General features: G+C 52.2%; 1 protein-coding gene across 1 annotated transcript in view; it reads right to left on the bottom strand.

Moving 5' to 3' along the window:
• Positions 1–15,313, bottom strand: part of ECE1 (endothelin converting enzyme 1) — a 130,605-nt gene that overhangs the window by 76,532 nt on the left and 38,760 nt on the right. The window lies entirely within an intron of this gene.

Raw genomic sequence — 15,313 nt, 5'->3', positions numbered from 1 at the left:
TACACTAGCATTACCGCCTCACAGCACCGAGGTCATGTGCTCTATTCCCACCTCACAGCACCGAGGTCTTGTGCTCTATTCCCACCTCACAGCACTAAGGTCTTGTGCTTTAGTCATATAATAGCATTACCACCTCACAGCACCCCTAACTGTGTGGAGTCTATAGTCTCCCCGTGCTTGCATGGGTTTCCTCAGGGTGCTCCAGATTCCTTCCACACGTCAAATATATACTGGAAGGCTAATTGGCTCCCCAAAAAAAGGAATAAAATGTGTGGTAGAAACAGACTGGGCTCCACTACAGCCAAATAATGGTGGAAGGTGCGCGCTATATAAACAGCTCTCAGGAGACTACATTACAGAAGCATTGTACCACTTTCCATATAAATCCCAAGTCCGACCAAGGTTTCTGGACACTGTTCCAACCCAGGCCCTGTTTACACAGCACCTTGGACCATGGCATGTATGTCATTGATACCCCTTTTACATCGCACTTTTAAAACAATATATTGCCGTTTTTTTCCATTTTAAAACGTTTAAGGCTGCAATGTGAAAGTGTCAAGAGTTGATTTACCGGTTAAAGTTAACCGGTATTTCAACACGGTTAAAAACCGTTTTTTTGGCAGTTTGAACAGCTCTATTTCAATGGCTTGAAACGTGTCCCTTGGGGGTTAAACGGGTTGAATGTTTGAATGGTATTAAATGATTTTTAAAACGGTTTTCACCTGCAATGTGAAAGGTCTCAAGGCTCAGACCCGTTTTAAAGTCCCACTTAAGAATACCGTGTAATTACCCATTTCTGCAATGTGAAAGCAGTATCACAGAGGCGGATCTCTGTATACACAGCCAATCGGGGGGGATCTCTGTATACACAGCCAATCGGGGGGGGGGGGGGGGGGGGGGGGTATGGATCTCTGTATACACAGCCAATCAGGGGGAGGGGGGGGGGGGGGGAGGGGGTGGATCTCTATACACAGCCAAGGGGGGGGGGGGGATGGATTTCTGTATACACAGCCAATCAGGGGGGGGGGGATCTCTATACACAGCCAATCAGGGGGGGGGGGGGATCTCTATACACAGCTAATCAGGGGGTGGGGGGGGGGAATCTCTGTATACACAGCCAATCAGGGGCGGATCCAGGAGAAAATGACGGGGGCAACACTTGCCTACAATCTGGCTGCCCTTTCCGGGAGAGGGCAGCCAGCTCAGGGGTGGTGGGCAGAGCAACATGGGTGGCTATTTGCTTGTGGGCGTGACCAGAATGATCGTGCTGTTTTAGCTATGCCCGATGTGCAATGCCATTTTTAAGGTATTGCACTGTGGTGGGCGGGCTAAAATGGCGCGATTCGCGTAATTTGACCCACGTACACCCCCCCCTGCGCTGAGGGGGTTCGCGGGAGCCGGGCAGCTTTGCCTTTCTTTCCAGGGGGCCGGGAGGGGGACCCTATTTCTGGGACCCTCCCAAACATTCCTGAAGGGTAGGCAACCCTGCTGGGGGGCACCATGATAGGAGAGGGGACGAGCGAGAGGAGGGCAGAAATGAGACTAAAAATAGACCCTGGCGAAGGATGTAGTTGTGCACTCGCCGAAGGCACACTCCGGAAAAGGGGGTGTGGCCACTCAAAAAGGGCGTGTCCTTGAGTGTAGTGTACCACACCATATACAACTTCTACACATTCTGCAATAAAATACTAGACCCCATTATACTTGCCCCTTACACACAATGCCACACGGATTGAGCCAAAATGTACAATATGCTTCATAAAAAGGGATATTGCATGCCAATGGCGCGCATTAAAAATTACACCATAATGCCCATTACATGTTAATCCACACATCATAATATCAATTACGTATTCTGCCAAACACCATAGTACCTATTTAAAATGCTACATAAGTGCCGCTTACCTACATGCTCATTGCCAGGGGTTCCATGCTTGTTGCCCTGTGGGATTACATGCTCATTGCCAAGGGGGAATACATGCTTGTGGTAACTGGGGGACAGCGCTGGGCAGAAGTGACAGCCAGGCAGAGAGCGGGGAGCGTCCTGGCTATTTTAATAATACCTGTTTTGCACCAGAAGACGCAGGGATTTACCCAGGAATATGGTCCCAGGATCATGTAGAGACATTCCCAGGTTAGCCCCTTTTACACCAGCCTAGTACCTGCATTTTCTGGTGTGAGAGAAACCCCCCCCCCCCCTTTAACCAGCTATAGCTTTGGAACCAACTGACCCATTTACATGAGACAAGGATCATACAGAACTTTAAGGGGGCTTCAAATGATTTTGGTCCAGTGAAACTGGACCACTTGGTTCCAGAGAAATCTGCCCTCAAAGAACACGAACATCCATGAAATTACATTTCAGAAAAAAAAAATCCCCGGTCCTCAGCTACAAAATGGTGTATAAATGACAGGAGCACGTGCCCTGGTGCTTCCCCCCCGAATTTGCCCATGCAGCCAATCAGCAGCTAACCTGGGTCAGATTACTTAGGCCGAGCCGCTTACATTGCGCCATTACCTGGGTCAGACCCCCAGCGATAGCCCTGGTTACAACAGTGGGAAAGGGGTATTACGGAGAGGGATCAGACAGATCCCCCTCCCCGGCACTCAGTCACCATAGCGACCACCTCTAACCAGCAGGGATGGGATTTGTGGCCTGCGGGGATTTATATATGGGGCATATTTACTAACATGGAGAACCCCACCGGTCACCAGTCCGTCCCTCCAATGGTATAAGTCCTTACGTTAACACTGATAGGTCGGCATACATCGGGTCACCACTGAAGGTAGACAGGCCTTAGGTCGACACATGAAAAAGGTCGCCGTGCCTAAGGGTAACAGAGTCACAATGGACATGGGCATTGTGTCCCCTACCACCCACTAGGGTGCGGGGAGAGAATATAATAGGGGACGCAGCCATGCGAGGGGACGCAGCGCACTACTCTGGTGTCCGTGTCAACATTCTATACAAAAAACGTTAACCCATGTCGACCCTTTGACCCTATCAACTGTAGGCATGTTGATCTTTCTCATATGACTACCTTCAGTGCCTGCAGTAACGTTACCCAGGCATCGTCCCTCTCCCCGCCAGCAGGTGGCGCCAGCAGACCAGCTCCTCGCATGTAACCTCCAGTGCTGGACAGCTGCAACCCAATCACATCACTGCCTGGGGTGAGGTTAGTGTATTAGAATGCTTCATATTTGCAGTGCCATGAAACATTTTTTTTTAAAACATATCCAATGTGAAATGGCCATATTGGCCAATTTCACATTGTCATTTTAGTTTAACATTGCTGTCTATGGGAAATCGGGTCCATCGCGTCTTTTAACATTACTGTCTATGGGAAATCGCGGGCATCGCGTCGCGGCCCCTTATAACGGCCACGACCGACGCGATGCCCCCGATTTGGGCTAAATCGCGGGCATCGCGTCGGTCGGGTGTCCTTAAGTTAAGGACAAAATCGGCAGCCCGGATAACTCACAAGTACCGTTATTATATAGCGCACACATATTCTGCAGCGCTGTACAGAGACTATTATTACCAGTTATTTATATAGCGCACACATATTCCACAGCGCTGTACAGAGACTATTATTACCAGTTATTATATAGCGCACACATATTCCGCAGCGCTGTACAGAGAATATTTGACCATTCACATCAGTCCCTGTTACAATCTATATTCCCTACCACATGTATACGCACACAGACATACAAGGGTTAATTATTTGGGAGCCAATTAACCTACCTGTATATTTTTGGATTGTTGGAAGAAAACAGAGTACCCAGAGGAAAACCATGTGAGAATATACAAACTCCAAACAGTTAGGGCCATGGTGGGAATGGAACCCATGACCTCAGTGCTGAGAGGCAGTAGTGCTAACCATTACACCATCCGTACTGCCCCGTATATATAACACATGGTGAGGATAGAACCCATGACCTCAGCGCTGTGAGGCAGTAATGTAACCATTACACCATCCGTACTGCTCCGTATATATAACACATGGTTGGGATAGAACCCATGACCTCAGCGCTGTGAGGCAGTAATGCTAACCATTACACCATCCGTACTGCCCCGTATATATAACACATGGTGAGGATAGAACCCATGACCTCAGCGCTGTGAGGCAGTAATGCTAACCATTACACCATCCGTACTGCCCCGTATATATAACACATGGTGAGGATAGAACCCATGACCTCAGAGCTGTGAGGCAGAAATGTAACCATTACACCGTCCGTACTGCCCCGTATATATAACACATGGTGGGAATAGAACCCATGACCTCAGTGCTGTGAGGCAGTAATGCTATAACCATTACAAAATCCGTACTGCCCCGTATATATAACACATGGTGGGAATAGAACCCATGACCTCAGCGCTGTGAGGCAGTAATGCTATAACCATTACACCGTCCGTACTGCCCCGTATATATATATAACACATGGTGGTGATAGAACCCATGACCTCAGCGCTGTGAGGTAGTAATGCTATAACCATTACACCGTCCGTACTGCCCCGTATATATATAACACATGGTGGGGATAGAACCCATGACCTCAGTGCTATGAGGCAGTAATGTAAACATTACACCATCCATACTGCCCCGTATATATAACACATGGTGGGAATAGAATCCATGACCTCAGCGCTGTGAGGCAGTAAGCTAACCATTACACCGTCCGTACTGCCCCGTATATATAACACATGGTGGGGATAGAACCCATGACCTCAGCGCTGTGAGGCAGTAATGCTAACCATTACACCGTCCATACTGCCCCGTATATATAACACATGGTGGGGATAGAACCCATGACCTCAGTGCTGTGAGGCAGTAATGTAACCATTACACCATCCGTACTGCCCCCTATATATAACACATGGTGGGTATAGAACCCATGACCTCAGTGCTGTGAGGCAGTAATGCTATAACCATTACACCATCCGTACTGCCCCTTATATATAACACATGGTGGGAATAAAACCCATGACCTCAGTGTTGTGAGGCAGTAATGTAACCATTACACCGTCCGTACTGCCCCGTATATATAACACATGGTGGGGATAGAACCCATGACCTCAGTGCTGTGAGGCAGTAAAGTAACCATTACACCATCAGTACTGGCCCGTGTATATAACACATGGTGGGGATAGAACCCATGACCTCAGCGCTGTGAGGCAGTAATGTAACCATTACACCATCCGTACTGCCCCGTATATATAACACATGGTGGGAATAGAACCCATGACCTCAGCGCTGTGAGGCAGTAATATAACCATTACACCGTCCGTACTGCCCTGTATATATAACACATGGTGGGAATAGAACCCATGACCTCAGCGCTGTGAGGCAGTAATGCTAACCATTACGCCATCCGTACTGCCCGTATATATAACACATGGTGGGGATAGAACCCATGACCTCAGCACTGTGAGGCAGTAATATAACCATTACACCGTCCGTACTGCCCCGTATATATAACACATGGTGGGGATAGAACCCATGATCTCAGCGCGGTGAGGCAGTAATGTAACCATTACACCGTCCGTACTGCCCCGTATATATAACACATGGTGGGGATAGAACCCATGACCTCAGCGCTGTGAGGCAGTAATGCTAAACATTACACCATTCGTGCTGCCCCCTTACACAGTGGTTACTACAACTATCCAGGCAAGTTCCCTGGATACATTAATTTTGCGAAGGGGTTAAAATCAGCCCGAGACTGTTCCTCATGTGACCACCACTTCTCCAAACCTCAGAGCCGGGAGGACATGGAAACACTGCAAGATGCTAACCGCAGATTGTTCCTCCAGCTATTGCCCATATTCGAGGGGTGGGGGGTCCGCCATCCCCAGACAGCCCGGGGCTCTGCCATCTCTGAGGTCTTCCCAGTCAGCTATTTCACCAAGAATTGGGGTAAATTCGGATTGTACAAAAGCGGATAGTCAGGGGCAGATTTATTAAGCTCGGTGAAGTGATAAAGTGTCTGTTTTTTCACCGGCCAATCAGCTCCTCTGTCATTTTTCAAACCAAGACTAACTTGAGATTGCAGCGGATCACTTCCCTGAGTTTAATAAATCTGCCCCTCAGTAACTAAGTGGATACTTCATAATCCAGATGCCTCCGACCTCTGCAGACTCCTAGTACCCCAGGTATTATCCACCCCAACTGCACCATCACACAGCCACTCACTGCGGTACACCAATTCCAGGCATAATATACACCAACTCCACCATCACACATCCACTCACTGCGGTACACCAATCTCAGGCATTATATACACTAACTGCACCATCACACATCCACTCACTGCGGTACACCAATCTCAGGCATTATAGACACTAACTGCACCATCACACATCCACTCACTGCGGTACACCAATCTCAGGCATTATATACACACTAACTGCACCATCACACAGCCACTCACTGCGGTACACCAATCTCAGGCATTATATACACTAACTGCACCATCACACAGCCACTCACTGCGGTACACCAATCCCAGGCATTATATACACACTAACTGCACCATCACACAGCCACTCACTGCGGTACACCAATCCCAGGCATTATATACACCAACTGCACCATCACACAGCCACTCACTGCGGTACACCAATCCCAGGTATTATATACACCAACTGCACCATCACACAGCCACTCACTGCGGTACACCAACTGCACCATCACACAGCCACTCACTGCGGTACACCAATCCCAGGCATTATATAAACCAACTGCACCATCACACAGCCTCTCACTGCGGTACACAAATCCCAGGTATTATATACACCAGCTGCACCATCACACAGCCAGTCACTGCAGTACACCAATCCCAGGTATTATATACACCCTAACTGCACCATCACACAGCCACTCACTGCGGTACACCAATCCCAGGCATTATATACACCATAACTGCACCATCACACAGCCACTCACTGCGGTACACCAATCCCAGGCATTATATGCACACTAACTGCACCATCACACCGACACTCACTGCGGTACACCAATCCCAGGCATTATATACACACTAACTGCACCATCACCCAGCTACTCACTGCGGCACACCAATCCCAGGCATTATATACACACCAACTGCACCATCACACAGCCACTCACTGCGGCACACCAATCCCAGGCATTGTATGCACACTAACTGCACCATCACCCAGCTACTCACTGCGGCACACCAATCCCAGGCATTATATACACACTAACTGCACCATCACACAGCCAGTCACTGCAGTACACCAATCCCAGGCATTATATACACACTAACTGCACCATCACACAGCGACTCACTGCGGCACACCAATCCCAGGCATTGTATACCGAGTGATTGTTACTGAAGTAATGCTCTCCATTATATCAGCTCCATGTACGGCGCACTGAGGGTGGTGGGATAAGAGATTGGTTACATTGTTGACCCCACCTACAGCAGTTGCCCATTGGGCCAGTTCTGGTTGGAGCAGCAGAACCCCCCCCCCCCAGCCGATCTCAGTATTTGCATTTACATTCCAAACAGAAATCCTTTTCCACAGCAAATATACAGCGCCCCCGAGCAGCTTATAGGGGTGGGGAAAATGTGGTAAATATATTGGGACGGTGCAGAACTTCTGAATACTGATCTGCTTCTTGTCTGCTTTCAGGACTGACACTGGAATGTTGGTACTAACTGTAGGAATCTCAGAATGACCCCCCCCCCCCCACTCAAGTCGTCTTATATAAACCTCCTATGGTAACACAGAGTGAAGTCAGACTCTGAACTGTAATCTATTACAGAATTCTGATGTTTATACATATACTATATAGTATATATACAGAAATAGTAAGCATTTGTAGGACGATTACTTTTTAGGGGAAGGGACAGAGACCCCATTGGAATTTGGAATTTCCATAAAAGGAATTGGCTCCTGAATTGCGGCTGACCTTCACGGACTCCTCCACCCGTGACCCCCAGTGCGGCTGACCTTCACGGACTCCTCCACCCGTGACCCCCAGTGCTGCTGACCTTCACGGACTCCTCCACCCGTGACCCCCAGTGCTGCTGACCTTCACGGACTCCTCCACCCGTGACCCCCAGTGCTGCTGACCTTCACGGACTCCTCCACCCGTGACCCCCAGTGCTGCTGACCTTCACGGACTCCTCCACCCGTGACCCCCAGTGCTGCTGACCTTCACGGACTCCTCCACCCGTGACCCCCAGTGCTGCTGACCTTCACGGACTCCTCCACCCGTGACCCCCAGTGCTGCTGACATTCACGGACTCCTCCACCCGTGACCCCCAGTGCTGCTGACCTTCACGGACTCCTCCACCCGTGACCCCCAGTGCTGCTGACCTTCACGGACTCCTCCACCCGTGACCCCCAGTGCTGCTGACCTTCACGGACTCCTCCACCCGTGACCCCCAGTGCTGCTGACCTTCACGGACTCCTCCACCCGTGACCCCCAGTGCTGCTGACCTTCACGGACTCCTCCACCCGTGACCCCCAGTGCTGCTGACCTTCAGGGACTCCTCCACCCGTGACCCCCAGTGCTGCTGACCTTCAGGGACTCCTCCACCCGTGACCCCCAGTGCTGTAAAGCAAGCTGCCACTTTGCAGAGAAAATGTACCCCCCCCCCTCCCCGATTCTTGTGGTGCAATCCGAACACATTACTGGGAGAACACTGGCTCAGAACGGTCTCCTACGCACAGCGCTATGTGTAGGCCCCATTCCCCAGGTCATACATCTCCCAGCTATCTGGGAGCACGTGACCCACAGTGCCTGTAACGTTCCTTACTGTGATATATGGACCAGATGTTACATACAATACCACTGGCTCAGAACGCTCTCCTACGCACAGCGCTATGTGTAGGCCCCATTCCCCAGGTCATACATCTCCCAGCTATCTGGGAGCACGTGACCCACAGTGCCTGTAACGTTCCTTACTGTGATATATGGACCAGATGTTACATACAATACCACTGGCTCAGAACGCTCTCCTACGCACAGCGCTATGTGTAGGCCCCATTCCCCAGGTCATACATCTCCCAGCTATCTGGGAGCACGTGACCCACAGTGCCTGTAACGTTCCTTACTGTGATATATGGACCAGATGTTACATACAATACCACTGCTCAGGTGCAAGCACTGGCCCCATGTGTGACAGTGCCCATGTTCTACAACTGTCCAGTTGTGTCATAAGCAGATGAAGCACAAACCCACAGCTCCTGACACAAGGGAACGCCGCCAGCGTCAGGTCTGCCGGATGGAAACATACAGCCACAAGTATGGGAAGTATGAGGCAGGAGAGACAGCCTGGTCTTATGGCGATGAGTCAGACAGGTGACACGACACCAGAGCCTATTACTGACTTACAGCACTATGGGGGGGGGGAACCCCAACTCTATATGATAGGAGCAACAGGAGTACAGTCACACAGCACTATGGGGGGGGGACCCCAACTATATGGTGGGAGTAACAGGAGAACAGTCACACAGCACTATGGGGGGACCCCAACTCTATATGATAGGAGCAACAGGAGTACAGTCACACAGCACTATGGGGGGGGGGGGACCCCAACTATATGGTGGGAGTAACAGGAGTACAGTCACACAGCACTATGGGGGGGGGACCCCAACTATATGGTGGGAGTAACAGGAGAACAGTCACACAGCACTATGGGGGGACCCCAACTCTATATGATAGGAGCAACAGGAGTACAGTCACACAGCACTATGGGGGGGGGGGGACCCCAACTATATGGTGGGAGTAACAGGAGTACAGTCACACAGCACTATGGGGGGGACCCCAACTCTATATGATGGGAGTAACAGGAGTACAGTCACACAGTACTATGGGGGGGGACCCCAACTCTATATGATAGGAGTAACAGGAGTACAGTCACACAGCACTATGGGGGGGGGACCCCAACTATATGGTGAGAGTAACAGGAGAACAGTCACACAGCACTATGGGGGGGACCCCAACTCTATATGATGGGAGTAACAGGAGTACAGTCACACAGCACTATGGGGGGACCCCAACTCTATATGATAGGAGTAACAGGAGTACAGTCACACAGCACTATGGGGGGGGGGGGGGGCACCAGCGGGTCCCTGCCAACTTTAGACAAACCTCTTTCCAGTGCTAGCTGGGTATTTACAATCCTTGGTGGTATTGCTATGCCCACACATCTAAGCTGGGTCACTGTGCTCTGACCACCCAACGTACGGGAGAGGTGTGAAGAGACATTCCTGGCCGTGCTGGGAAGGGTCAGCTCCTACAGACATTGGTGGTGTGCCTCAGTCACAGCAACCTCGCACCTCCCCGCCGTACACAGCATGAGGTCAGGTGAGGCACCTCCCCGCCGTACACAGCATGAGGTCAGGTGAGGCACCTCCCCATGGTACACAGCATGAGGTCAGGTGAGGCACCTCGCACCTCCCCGCCATACACAGCATGAGGTCAGGTGAGGCACCTCCCCCCCCGTACCCAGCATGAGGTCAGGTGAGGCACCTCCCCCCCGTACCCAGCATGAGGTCAGGTGAGGCACCTCCCCCCCGTACCCAGCATGAGGTCAGGTGAGGCACCTCCCCCCCGTACACAGCATGAGGTCAGGTGAGGCACCTCCCCGCCGTACACAGCATGAGGTCAGGTGAGGCACCTCCCCGCCGTACACAGCATCAGGTCAGGTGAGGCACCTCCCCGCCGTACACAGCATCAGGTCAGGTGAGGCACCTCCCCGCCGTACACAGCATCAGGTCAGGTGAGGCACCTCCCCGCCGTACACAGCATCAGGTCAGGTGAGGCACCTCCCCGCCGTACACAGCATCAGGTCAGGTGAGGCACCTCCCCGCCGTACACAGCATCAGGTCAGGTGAGGCACCTCCCCGCCGTACACAGCATCAGGTCAGGTGAGGCACCTCCCCGCCGTACACAGCGTGAGGTCAGGTGAGGCACCTCCCCGCCGTACACAGCATGAGGTCAGGTGAGGCACCTCCCCGCCGTACACAGCATCAGGTCCGGTGAGGCACCTCCCCGCCGTACACAGCATGAGGTCAGGTGAGGCACCTCCCCGCCGTACACAGCATGAGGTCAGGTGAGGCACCTCCCCGCCGTACACAGCATCAGGTCAGGTGAGGCACCTCCCCGCCGTACACAGCATCAGGTCAGGTGAGGCACCTCCCCGCCGTACACAGCATCAGGTCAGGTGAGGCACCTCCCCGCCGTACACAGCATGAGGTCAGGTGAGGCACCTCCCCGCCGTACACAGCATGAGGTCAGGTGAGGCACCTCCCCGCCGTACACAGCATCAGGTCAGGTGAGGCACCTCCCCGCCGTACACAGCGTGAGGTCAGGTGAGGCACCGTGCTGATGGGACACCTCGCACCCTTTTATCAGACATCACTAATTCATGTCCAGAGCTGTGGAGAGGCCGAGTCGCAGGCGTCTGACACCTGTGTGAGGTGACCAACATGGAGAAACGCTGGTGCAATGTCCCCTCTGCTGGACACCACAAACCACCAGCATCTGCACCCGATTTATACAGAGACATTAGATTGTAAGCTCTGTGGCACAGTGTAATCTGCTTCTATTCATCGGTGCCAGGGGAATGGTCTCCAAGACTGTACATTGCTATGGGTTACCACATAAGGCTCAGACCACCAACAGGGGGATATTCCCCCTCCGTAGGACCCAACAATGGTGGAGCCTATTACTATGGAGACGTGTTACACACTGCAGACCCCTCCTGTCCTATGTATCCCTGTGCCGAGGAACTTACAGTCTACGGTCAGTCATCATTCCTATAGATTCATCCTGCAAGCAGGGCCCTCCTACCCGTGTGACTCGCTAACCAGACACATTGTGCTGTGTGTCACTCAGAATAAGGAGACAAAGGTGGCATCTACAGGAGGCGTTATCACAGAATATTTCTTCTGGTGGAGTCAATGGGAGGTGCGAGGCACATTACCCAGGATAATGGGATATACTGTACTGGTGACGTCTGATGGGAGGTGCGAGGCACATCATCCAGGATAATGGGAGGTGCGAGGCACATTACCCAGGATAATGGGATATACTGGTGACATGTGATGGGAGGTGCGAGGCACATCACCCAGGATAATGGGAGGTGTGAGGCACGAGACAATGGACAGGACAGTATCTCTGCACAGCTGCAGGGTATTCTCACTGGCTGCCAAGAAACACAAACTAAATCATCTCACACCCGGAAATCTGAGGAGTTACACTGAACACTGCTAGGAAAGAGGATTACACTCATAATAATCTCTTATGTACTGTTCCCACACAATCCACTGAGCATTGCACACAGTATACCCAGCACTAGCAGTGGCACTGAGCATTGCATGCAGTATACCCAGCACTAGCAGTGGTACTGAGCATTGCATGCAGTATACCCAGCACTAGCAGTGGTACTGAGCATTGCATGCAGTATACCCAGCACTAGCAGTGGCACTGAGCATTGCACGCAGTATACCCAGCACTAGCAGTGGTACTGAGCATTGCATGCAGTATACCCAGCACTAGCAGTGGTACTGAGCATTGCACGCAGTATACCCAGCACTAGCAGTGGCACTGAGCATTGCACGCAGTATACCCAGCACCAGCAGTGGTACTGAGCATTACATGCAGTATACCCAGCATAAGCAGTGGCACTGAGCATTACATGCAGTATACCCAGCACTAGCAGTGGCACTGAGCATTGCACGCAGTATACCCAGCACTAGCAGTGGCACTGAGCATTGCACGCAGTATACCCAGCACTAGCAGTGGCACTGAGCATTGCACGCAGTATACCCAGCACTAGCAGTGGCACTGAGCATTGCACGCAGTATACCCAGCACTAGCCGTGGTACTGAGCATTGCATGCAGTATACCCAGCACTAGCCGTGGTACTGAGCATTGCATGCAGTATACCCAGAACTAGCCGTGGCACTGAGCATTGCATGCAGTATACCCAGAACTAGCCGTGGCACTGAGCATTACATGCAGTATACCCAGCACTAGCTGTGGCACTGAGCATTGCACGCAGTATACCCAGCACTAGCCGTGGCACTGAGCATTGCACGCAGTATACCCAGCACTAGCCGTGGTACTGAGCATTACACGCAGTATACCCAGCACTAGCCGTGGCACTGAGCATTGCACGCAGTATACCCAGCACTAGCCGTGGCACTGAGCATTGCACGCAGTATACCCAGCACTAGCAGTGGCACTGAGCATTGCACGCAGTATACCCAGCACTAGCATTGGCACTGAGCATTGCACGCAGTATACCCAGCACTAGCAGTGGTACTGAGCATTACATGCAGTATACCCAGCACTAGTAGTGGTACTGAGCATTTCACACAGTATACCCAGCACTAGCAGTGGTACTGAGCATTGCACGCAGTATACCCAGCACTAGCAGTGGCACTGAGCATTGCACGCAGTATACCCAGCACTAGCAGTGGTACTGAGCATTGCACGCAGTATACCCAGCACTAGCAGTGGCACTTTGCACGCAGTATACCCAGCATAAGCAGTGGTACTGAGCATTACATGCAGTATACCCAGCATAAGCAGTGGTACTGAGCATTGCACGCAGTATACCCAGCACTAGCAGTGGCACTGAGCATTGCACGCAGTATACCCAGCACTAGCAGTGGCACTGTCCCCACTGCCAGATACAGAATGTACACGGTCAGGCCGGGGGTAAGAGGCTCCGCTGTTCTAGTGTCACTGGCATTATGGATGAGTGCCCTCTATGGAGGCTGCCAAGCACACGGAACGCCACTCATCTGCACTTATGCCCATCGTGGTTCCAGGGCTCTTCAGCAGCAGAACTGGGAGTGCCAACATCCTTATTTGTATGCCCCATAACCCCTGCAGTGCCAGGTGGTGCCTGAAGCACATCACCCAAGCCATACAGACTGGGCATTAGCGGAGGTAAGGGGGTCCTGCCCGCGGGTGCCCGCGCTGCAGGGAAATGGAGATTGTATACAGGATGAGCCTGCAAGGGGGGGGGGGGTATATAAAGGTCAGTGGCTAGGTCAACACAAAACGGTCAACACAGGTGTTTTATCTCTTGCTATCCACGACACCTGAGTACATAGACCCCCAATGAGTGGAGCACATCGCTCGCCGTGCTGCGGACCATCGCCTACGTCGGCAGTCACTATGTAAACCACCAACAGTGACAAAAGGTCGACATGGGGTTTTTCACTTCTTTTTTTTTTACCTGAATGTCAACACAATCGATATGGACACAGTTTAAAGTGCAACGCATCGCTCGCAATGCGTCGGACACAGTGTCTCGCTACGCTTGGCACACTATGTTATTCTCCCGCCACGCCCTAGTGGATGGTAGGGCATGAAATTCCGCCTGTCGGCACAAAAACTGAAAAGCCCCATGTCGACCTAAACACTGTCGAACTAACGACCTTTCAACCTAGAACCATGTCAACCTTTTGCCATGTCGACCTAATGACTGTCACCATCATGCTGTAGACCAAATGACCGCATCCCTCTGGGACGGGCATGAGCAGTGGAACAGCCCCAGAGTTCCACATACGGCACAGTGGGCGAGATGTTCTAAGCCTTGGAGAGAGATAAAGTGCCAGCCAACCTGCTCCTAGCTGCCATGTTACAGGCAGTTTGAGAAGTGCCAGTTAGGAGCTGATTGTCTGCCACCCTTGAGTGCCCCGCTGCCAGTGCCCCAGGTAGAGCCTAGTGTAAGAGCTGGTAGCGGCCTGGGCACATGCAGGAAGGCAGGCAGGAGGGGGGACCCCAGCTCTCAGGAAACTCCCGGGGGCAGCTCTCACCCATTCAGGGAGAAAATCCTGTTTATTCTACAGACTGGAAGGAGGATGAGGGGAGGGGGGGAGGGGGGGGGAGGGGGGCTGCTACTACTACAAGAAGGGGCTGAGACATGATCCTAATCCTAATGGGCTGTCCTGGAACACCTCAGTCTCCTCCACACACCCAGACGCTCTGTGTGCCAGTCCCAGCTCCTCCACCCACAGCAGCAGGCTCCCAGGACACAAGGAACCCACAGCACAGAGTGCCAGCTCCTCCACCCACAGCAGCAGGCTCCCAGGACACAAGGCACCCACAGCACAGAGTGCCAGATCCTCCACCCACAGCAGCAGGCTCCCAGGACACAAGGAACCCACAGCACAGAGTGCCAGCTCCTCCACCCACAGCAGCAGGCTCCCAGGACACAAGGCACCCACAGCACAGAGTGCCAGCTCCTACACCCACAGCAGCAGGCTCCCAGGACACAAGGAACCCACAGCACAGAGTGCCAGCTC

Source organism: Crinia signifera, chromosome 19 (assembly GCF_055691185.1).
Source record: "Crinia signifera chromosome 19, ASM5569118v1, whole genome shotgun sequence".
In the NCBI taxonomy this organism is placed as follows: Eukaryota; Metazoa; Chordata; class Amphibia; order Anura; family Myobatrachidae; genus Crinia; species Crinia signifera.
The sequence above is the reverse complement of the archived record's forward strand: the minus strand, read 5'-3'. Positions and strand labels throughout refer to the sequence as shown.